Source organism: Ochotona princeps, chromosome 16 (genome assembly GCF_030435755.1).
Source record: "Ochotona princeps isolate mOchPri1 chromosome 16, mOchPri1.hap1, whole genome shotgun sequence".
Taxonomy (NCBI): domain Eukaryota; kingdom Metazoa; phylum Chordata; class Mammalia; order Lagomorpha; family Ochotonidae; genus Ochotona; species Ochotona princeps.
Window position 1 is genome coordinate 56011209 of NC_080847.1, and position 9419 is coordinate 56020627.

At 50.5% G+C, this 9419-nt stretch overlaps 1 protein-coding gene across 1 annotated transcript in view; it reads right to left on the reverse strand.

Moving 5' to 3' along the window:
- The window catches only part of FPR1 (formyl peptide receptor 1), a 102511-nt gene extending 95906 nt beyond the window's left edge, over positions 1 to 6605 (reverse strand). Inside the window, exon 1 of the mRNA XM_058674580.1 lies at positions 6591 to 6605. The gene's annotated coding sequence lies outside the window, so the exon portion shown is untranslated. The remainder of the gene's footprint in view (positions 1 to 6590) is intronic.
- Between the last annotated feature and the right edge of the window lie 2814 nt (positions 6606 to 9419).

Sequence of the window (9419 nt, forward strand, 5' to 3'; positions counted from 1 at the left end):
GAGTGTCTTAGCCCTCATCTGCTCACTGAAGTAGGCCTGTCAGTACTCGGGAGCACCCCATGGCAGGTGAAGGCCATGAGCACACCCAGCAGTGCTGGTTTTCTATGCGTGATGCCCAGAGTGAGGTGGAGGAAGGGGAAACCACCCGGGTACGCCTGCACGCAACACACCATGTCAGCATGTTCACAAGGCACATGATACCATGGGCTTCTAGAGCCCCAGTTCAGAGGCTGCTGCTTGCTAGAAGCCCTCATAGGTCAGGCTAAGTCAGTTTGGAAAAGTCATCAAGGTGTTACTTGGGAGAGCTTAGGTGTTCAGCTGAGCATCGTTAAGGACGTTGCAGGAAGCCTTAGTTCTGCTCCTGGGGTTGGGAAGCGAGTCCATCACAGCTCAACCTTGTTTGAGCGGGAGAGGCCTCGGAGGCCGCTCGCTGCGACTACTACTGGCTTATCTTGCCGTAGGAGGGCGATACTTGTGCGGAGGCACCAGATGCTGTGAACAGCTGTAAGACCTACTAGAGTGGCAATGTTCCACTGCACTCCCAGGTGTCGGGGCTTAGCCGCTTGCAGCGTGAGGACTAGAGGCTAGTCAAGGGCTACTCGGCAGGTGAGCACACCAGCCCCTCCCAGGGGCCTTGCCAGTCTCCTACAGGAAAAGGGGTCTCACTTGGAACAGCTTTCTTGCCCTCCGTTTCAGAGGATTCTCTAAGGAAGCCTGAGCCACCAGGCACGCCCCTCCTCCATACTAGGGGAACTGAGGAGAGCAGACCAGCCAAGGTTAGGAGTGGAGCACAGATGCCTGGAGGCCCAGGTCAAGGGCTCCCCCTGTGGGTTGCATGTGGCTTGGCTTAGGCCTGGGAAGGCAGAGATGTGCTTTGCTTTCCAGCATTTGAGTCTTTCCCCAGCCCCCTGCTTCCTCTTAAGCTGTAGATTATGAAGGGGCTACCACTGAGCAGCGAGGCGGGCCTGCCTAGGCCCATCAAGAAGCAAAGCTACAGGCTCCAGCGTGAACAGCCTCGCTTCAGAGTTCAACTCCCTGCTTCAAGAACACAGCTTTAACACGGCTTTCCACGCTCCTCTTGCCTTCCCGTCAGCCTATGCTCAATTTTGGCTGTGGGACTGGAGATCCCAGAAGCCGTGGTGACCTTGAAGTAGGTCAAGCTGCAGTGGCTGCTCTAGGCCCATTGTCCCTATCCTGAAGGGAAAAGGATGAAGCCTACAGTTTAACCTGGTCAAGGATCTCTCTACACCTGCTGGTACTGCAGGCAGTGTTGGCATCCTTCCTATCACCCACCCTTCCGCGGTTAGGCTTTTGGGCTCAGGCTTGTGCTAGAAGTCAGACTTCCCACAGCAGGCGAAGGCAAACAGCAGGTTCAGGTATCCAAGCAGCACCTTAGGCTGCAGCCTGGTTGGTAGCTGGTTCTCGTGAGCCAGCCCCTGTCCCACCAGCGCTTGCCTAGCCTGCGTGAAGCCCCCAGCAGCTGATCGAAGTGGAGTCACCTGCCAGGTGAAGCCGTTAGAGGCTCTCATCCCCCTCCCTGAAGTGCTTCCAGAGCGGTAAGGATTCCCAGCCCAGCGGCCCCCAATCCCCGTTGTTCTCAGCCCTTGCTCTGTCCCCAGCACAGAGCCTAGTGGAACTTGACGTCCCACTCCAGCACGCAGTACCCTACTCTCCAACCCAAAGCAACTTCAGCCTTAAGTCCGTTCTTCCTTCCTCAGCTTCAGGAAGCTACTAAGACACTTTAGCTTTTCGCCTAAAGTCTGGAAGAGCTTAGAAAAAAACCCAGCAAACTTCCCGGTTTTTCTCCCTGGTCCTCCCCGAAGCAGTGCTGATCTGAACGCCCAGAAAAGAAAAAAAGCAACGAACAGAAAAGCTGCCGTGAGCCGGGCGGAGTGAGTGGCTCCGAGGAGGCCAAAAAGGGCCTTTTAAACTGTGCTCTGGGGGCTGACCTTACTGCCCATTGGCTGGCTCCCCTCCTCCCTGGGGACACGCCCCGTAGCCCCAGGGCCTATTTAACCCGGACTCGTGGCTACACCTGTTCCCTGGCAGTCCACTTTCCGACGCCTCCTCCTTGGACAGTCATAGCGATTCTGTTTCTGCAAGTGGGCGGGTGGTATTGCACATAGGCTGTGGCTTGCCCAGGGTCTGTCATCAGACTCCCGCGTAGGGTTAAACGAAGCACGGCTGCAGGAGGTACTGTGAATGCTGGGGTTTCTACAGCCCCTATCCACGAGCCATGGCTGTCCACTTGGCCTCCCGGGGCCTAGCCCGACCCTGCCTAACGAGACTGGCCCTCTTCCAGAGCCTCTGGCTTCCCCCCACCCCCACTCCACGTCCACTGTCTGGAGGCTGCTCGGTTCCTTAGTTGCAGGTGCCCTTGGAGTGGGATGGATGGCTTCCACCTGTGGCTTGGAGTCCTTGTTAAAGCAAGCCTCCTGTGAGTTCCAGGTCTCGGCCCCGCCACTGACGAGCTCTGTTCCTTGGCCTTTCATACCTCTTCCCCGTGTGGTCCAGGGGTGGTACTGGGGGGCAATGTGTGGGGATATGTAGGAGGGAGGACTGCTGGGGACGTACGTTGCAGGTGGGCTAGCGTGAGGTGCTATCTTTTCCTTCTAGTTCTGTTCCATGGGCTCGGACATTGCTCCTTTCCCATCCTCCTCCCACCCCAGCTGACTTACCCTGTATCACAACGCATAGTTCGACAATCATTCTGCCTTTGAAGTGTGTGTGACATTGTAGGTGTACACAGTGGTAAAAAGTCCAACATCCTATTGTGAGGCTTCTTTATCTAATACTGTCAACATGAACTCATTCACTCAGGAGTAAATACACCTACCGCACGGTGTCTTGAGTCTCTAGAACAGGACTTGAGACATAAGTGCTGCTGCGGGCACGGAGTGGTAGCCTAGTGGCTAAAGTCCTTCCCTTGCACATGTCAGGATCCCATTGGGGCCCCCATTCTAATCCTGGCAGCCCCACTTCCCATTCAGCTCCCTGCTTGTGGCCTAGGAAAGCAGTAGAAGATGGCCCCAAGCCTTGAGATCCTGCACCTGTGTGGGAGACCTGGCAGAAGCTCCTGGCTGGTCTGGAAGCAGGTGGTGCTTGAACCCAGGTTAAGCCCCAAGGAGTGGGGTTTAACTCTTGCACCGCAATACCTGCCCTGAGAGGACAACTTTTAGCATCAGACGGATACTGTGTTTCATCTTACTCTGCTGGGAGCATCCCAGATTCGCTTTGAAAGTCCTTTATCCCGGAAAACAGCCCATGTCAAGCAGGCTAGCTGATCAAGCCGTCGGTGAATGGCCAGGCCTCAGGCCTCTCGCCTTCGCCAAGCCTGGTTTCCGGCTGTGCCTGGGGACAACACTGCTGTTCTCACGGCCATTGTGCAGTTGACATGAGACCGGCAGCAGTGGTGTCTCTTGGACACTCTGCCTTCCAGCCAAGTGGCCTCCCCTGGCCATCCCAGACTGCGTTTGTAGCCATCCTATCTGGCTGCTCCATGCTGACTTCCAACAGAGGTTCCTCTGACAGAACCACACTGTAATCTCGGGGCCTTAATGTAGTCCTGGGGTGTGATAAGTTCGAAGAGGCTGTCACGGCCTGCAAGGATGGTCTGGTCACTGTTTGGACCTGTCTCCCTCTGATATGTGAAGGGGAATTTTCTTCGGTCACCTCTTTGCCCTTCCCTCCTGCCCCTGCCCATGCTGGGCCCCTGCTGGGCCCCAGCCCCTGTCCAAATTAAACGTGTCAGAACCTTCTAGAAAGTGCACAGTGCACTGAGAGGGGCTGACTGGGTGGAGCATGGGAGAGAAGGGTAGCTCCATCGAGGCCTGATATCAATATCTTCAGGCTGCAAGCATGCAGAGTGGCCGAGCTGGCAGGGGCTGGCTCCTGGGGGAACGCGGCAGATGTTCCCGGAGCAGAAGGTATCAGACTCCGGCACAGGGAGGGACCTGTGCGATGCAGCGGCAGCCTCGGCAGGCAACATCGACTTACAAACGCTCAGGGGGCCTCTGAGCAGGAAGAAGGCGGGGCGGGGGGCGGTGCTTTAAGCCCCTGTCCACGTCCATTTCATGTACATGATCTCGGAGCCCCAGCTGTGGCTCAGCACTGGCTCAGCCAGGATCACAGGCCTTGCTGCCCACTTCTTTTTTTTTTATTATTCATTAATTACATTGTATTATGTGTCAGTTTCATAGGTACTGGGATTCTCCCCCACCTCTCCCCAAACCCTCCCTCCATGGTGGATTCCTCCACCTTGTTGCATAACCACAGTTCAAGTTCAGTTGAGATTCCCTCATTGCAAGCATATACTAAACATAGAGTCGAGCATCTTATTGTCCAGTCAAGTTCAATGGCTTCTTAGGTATACCCTCTCTGGTTTGAAGACAGAGCCAGCAGAGTATCATCCCGATCAATTAAAAGCTCCAACATCTCTGCCCTACATAACTCTTAATGCAATTCACAGCACACAAATGGTTATCATATTAAATACATAATCAACTCGGACTTCTCAACAACGAGGAAATTACTAAACCATCAAATGGACTGCTTACCATACACTTTCCTCATAACTAAATAACACCAAAAAAAATCAAAAGTAATATTTGTCATCACTCTAAACTATTGCCAGCAACTGACGGAAACTGCCAATTTGCCATATTCAAATTTTATTTGAATGTCAACTACAGTTAAGCATGTGCCGTTTGTTTTTCTTGCTCAGGTTTTGTAATTTGATGGGATGTTTTTATTACAGTTTAATAAATGTTTGCTTTATTTTAAAAAAATAAATAAATCAACTGGGCCTCTCTTCAAGGTTTGTTGAGGAAACACCAAGGGCTCAGTGATGACATGATGCTGGGGGAGTGCCATGCCTACTCTAGAGTATACCTTCTGCCATGAAAGACGAAAGAGGAAGACACAGGAAAAGAAACTGTCCTCTTTCTCTGTATTCCCTGGCTGTATTCCACTCCAACATTCAGGTAATTTCCACATACAGTTATCATGACAGTGTATCTCTGTTGTTTAGTGTGAATTTGTGCCATTTTACCCATTTTATTTCCGTTTCTCTTCTCTCTCTCTCTCTCATATTTTATTTGAAAGTAAAAAAGACACAGAGAGAAACAGACATAGATCTTCCATACACAATTTCATTTCACAAATATCCACAACAGCCAGAGCTGGTCTTGGCCAAAGCCAAGATTCTGAACTCTATCCAGATCTTCAGTGTGGATGGCAGGGACCCAAATGACTTATTAACACGGTATACACACACATTAGAATATTAAGTCCGAAGTAGAGACTATGATTCTCACATCTTTTGTCCTGACTTGAGTTCCATCTCGATATCCAATTCCAGTTTCCTACTAATGTGTACCTTATGAAAAGGCAGGTGATAGTCCAAAACTTGGGTACTTATCACTCCCACTGCAAATCTGGATGCAGGTTTTAATTCAGTATCACCCACATATGTGCTGCTGTGGGCATTCCACAAGCCAATCAAGAAATGGAATATTGGTCTGTCTTTATTTTCTGCTTTCTTTCTCTATTTTTCAATAAAATTTTTAAAAATTATTTTATTTTTAGAAATTTTAAAAGTTCAATTTGAAATACTATTGTCAGAAATTCTCTACTAACTCACTACTACCAAAAGTTTTTCAAGTGTCAATGACAGAATATCTCAAGGTACAGGAAACCCATGTCAGATTACTGCACTGTGAATCATTTCTGGAACAGATACTTTATATACACTTTCTTCAATACATCACTCATGCAATTACTAAGGCAAAATACGCTTTACTATATTGAGAAAAACCTATTTGAGGCTTCACTTTCCAAATGACTGCAATGACCAGAGTTGGGCTAATTTGAAATTGGGAGCCAAGGCTGCTTTGTTTCTTCCACGTTTGTGCATGGGCCTAACACCTTGTGCCATCTTCTGCTTTACCAGGCAATCAGCTGGGAGCTGGCTTGGAAATGACCAGAAATGCTGCCTAAATTTGGATGCCAGTGCTGTAGGCAGAGGATTGATCTGGTATGCAACTGCGATGGCCGAGTCCTACCATAATTTAAAAAAAAAAAACAACTGGATACTTCTCAATAATTATATCCATTATGTCCTAACTATGTAACTTCTATATGTCAACTTCTCTTTAAAAATCAAGCCTAAAGAAATTGTCAAAATACAGATGGGCTCCCATCAGGCAAATCTCAGAAGCAGTTATCATAATAAAATTATGAAACAGGAAACTGAATGCCAAGTTGGAAAGTATCAAATTAATACTTGATTAGCATGCTTTGTTTTTTATTTTTTAAGATGTATTTTTTATTGGAAAGTTAGATATGCATAGGGGAGGGGAGATGCTTGTTTCACTCCCCAAGTGGCTGCAAGGGATGAGCTGAAAGATCAGAGGCCAGGAGTCAGGAGCCTGTTCCAGGTCTCCCACTCAGGTGTGTAAGGTCCCAAGGTTTTGGGCTGCCCTGGACTGCTTTTCCACAAGCATGGACCAGGATGGGAAGTGGAGCCACCAGGACATGAACTGACCACCCATATGGGATCCTGGCATGTGCAAGGCAAGGACTTCAGTCACTAGGCTACTGCACCAGGCTCTTAGCATGTTTTAGATCATAAATATCAGCAAAAAAAAAAAAGCTCCAACATACCATCAGTAAAAATTTACATCATTATGGAATTAATTGACATAGTAATGAATAGCCAATATGTTAAAAATAAATGCTAGTTCTTAACCACCTTCTGTGACCACCTTATTGACATTTCAATTTTAGTTTATATACAACATATAACATACAAAACATAACATGTTATACTTAACATCATATCATGCTGCCCACTTCTAAGGTGCCTAGCATGGAGCACTTAAAGTGGAGCAGGTTCAGAATGGGGCTCTCAGGGTCAGCACTAGCATTGGACTTCTGCTGGCATGAGCGGACTCATGGGAGCCTGAGGGTATGGACTTGCAGGGAGCCTGGGCGATGGTACCCACAGGGGCTTGTAGGAACTTGGGGGCTCATATCTAGCCAGGCAGAACAAGCCTGGGGGTTTCTACACATGCTTGATCTCAAGCAGGATGGGGTGAGGAGGGGAGAGCCCTGGGTTGTAAGCATGTGGCATGGTGTGCTAGTGGACTGGGCTTGGGGAAGGAACTCTGAATATGCATAGATCTTGGATGGGAGGGAGGGGTGGGATCCCAGGCCAGCATGCGTGCCAGGAGCTTGGGTCCCTGGTGGGTCAGCGGAGCTCCAGACTTACTCCACCAGAAGACTAGGCTTGGGAAGACCCGGCTGGGGAATCCATGTGTTCCTGGATGCAGGCACTGTGGATTGCTCAGGGAAGCGGGGCAATGTGTGGGGATATGTAGGAGGGAGGACTGCTGGGGGGAAAAGGTTGCAGGTGAGGAATGACTTCTGAGGGACTTCCAATAAGGAAACTATACTTACAGTGAGGGGGCTGAGACCAAGTGGTTTGGAGGAAGAAAGCTGGAGGGCCTTTCTGGATCAGACTGATAGACCCCCCTACATGGGAGAGCGGAGCTGGGCTAGTTAGCATTGACCACTGCCAACCACCATCCACCGGTGCACATTAAAGCAAGAGCTGGAATCTTGTCAGGGCTGGATGCCCACAGTACCTGCCAGTGAGTATCAAAATAGGGGATGGGTAATGTTACGCTTGGGTATGACACTAAGCAGCATGTGAGGAACCAGGCCTGGGGGTAGACTGTCGGATACACATGGGCTAGCCTCATGTGGAGCTGCAATATCCATTGGTTTGCTCAAGAGCTGGGGGTAGTGACCAGCTGAGCTAGGCATGACCATGGAACCACAGACACTCCTGGGTACTAGTGCTGGGAACAGCCTGGCTGGTCCATGCTGCAGTATCCATAGGTGCACCCAAGAACAGGGTATGGGGCAGGCTGGGTGACATCCAGCAGCTCAGGATAAGACGGAGGGGACAGACTGCTGGGTAAGGGTCTAGCGCCGTCTGGCACGTGTAAGATCTGGGTCTGGGAGTGAGCCTGCTGGGGAAACTCGGGGAAACTCCCCTGATGGTCTGTTGATCTACAGGTGAGCATGTGGTTCAGGCCTGGGTATTGGTCAGGCTGGGAAAATGTGTGCATTGATTTTGGGGGAAGGAGCTGGCCCAAACCGTAGTAAACTGGCATGAGCAGAAGCTGGGGTGGAGTGCAAGCCACGCTGAACTAGGTTATCACACCTACTGGTTTGCATGTACGTGGAGGGCTGGAGCCAGACTGGGCAGAGCAAGGCTACAGTACCCACCAGAGAAAACTGGGATATGGGGGAGGAGGGCTGGGCCAAGCCAGGTTGCAGCATCCAATGGCAAAGGCCGAGAAGGGTGGTGGGCTATGCTGGGCCGGGTCAGTATCACCAGCATGTGCAAGATCTGTGATGGGGCAGGCCTGGCTGGAGCTAAGATGCCCTGACTGGGTTGCAGCTCACACCGAGTGCAAGAACCAGAACAGGGAGATGAACTGGGCTGCACATGCTGACGTATACCTTGGCATGGGGGAGGACTGGGCCTAGGATGTGCTAGACTGGGCTAGATGCCAGCACCCACCGGTGCTCAAAGTCAAGGTGAGTGTTACACAGGCTGGGCTAGGTCACAGCACCCACTGAACCATGCGAGAGCTGGGTCTGGGGGTGGACCAGGCAAGGCTGGGCTGTAATACCCAATAGTAAGAACTGAAGCAACACAGAATTCAAAGAATCTGTTACACAGATTTCTCATTTTATAGGAATTAACCTTGGTCTGTGGTCTTCCTACAGTAAGTTCTTCAGTCCCGATATTCACTTGGGAAATTTAATCTGTAGAGAAGTCACACTGCACAGCCATTACTGCTCCAGAAAAGATCATGTAATGATTCCTGCCCGTGACACTGAGGGAGGGCGAGAGAAGCTGAAAACCAAACGCAGCAATAACGAGGAGGACATAAATAACTCTCCCTGTCTTCCACGCGTTAGGCTGGGGGTGAGCAGCACTGCTTCGCCAAAGGCCAGGCAGTCCACGTCTCGGGCTTGAGCAGCCTCTTGTTTCCGCTGCCTCTACAGCTGGGCGTGCGAAAGCCTTTCATATTATGGAACAAGGGTACATGGGGCGCTGTCTCAACCAAACTTTACTGACAAGCATACATGGCGGTCTGAATCTGGTCACATACAGTTGAGGTGATTTAAATCAGGTGACCCCACTCCGCAATATGTGAAGCAGCTTTTTCCAAAGCGAAAGTAGAACATCAAGAGATCCTAACAAGTAGCATTGGTTCAATGCTTTAAGTGGCCAGGTCCTTTCACGCCTTACCTTGCCCATCGCCCTTGCAGTCCTTGTGATGCACCTGTCATTGCCCTCTCTAGACTGAGCAGAGAGCCCTCCTGGGAGAGGCCCGCCT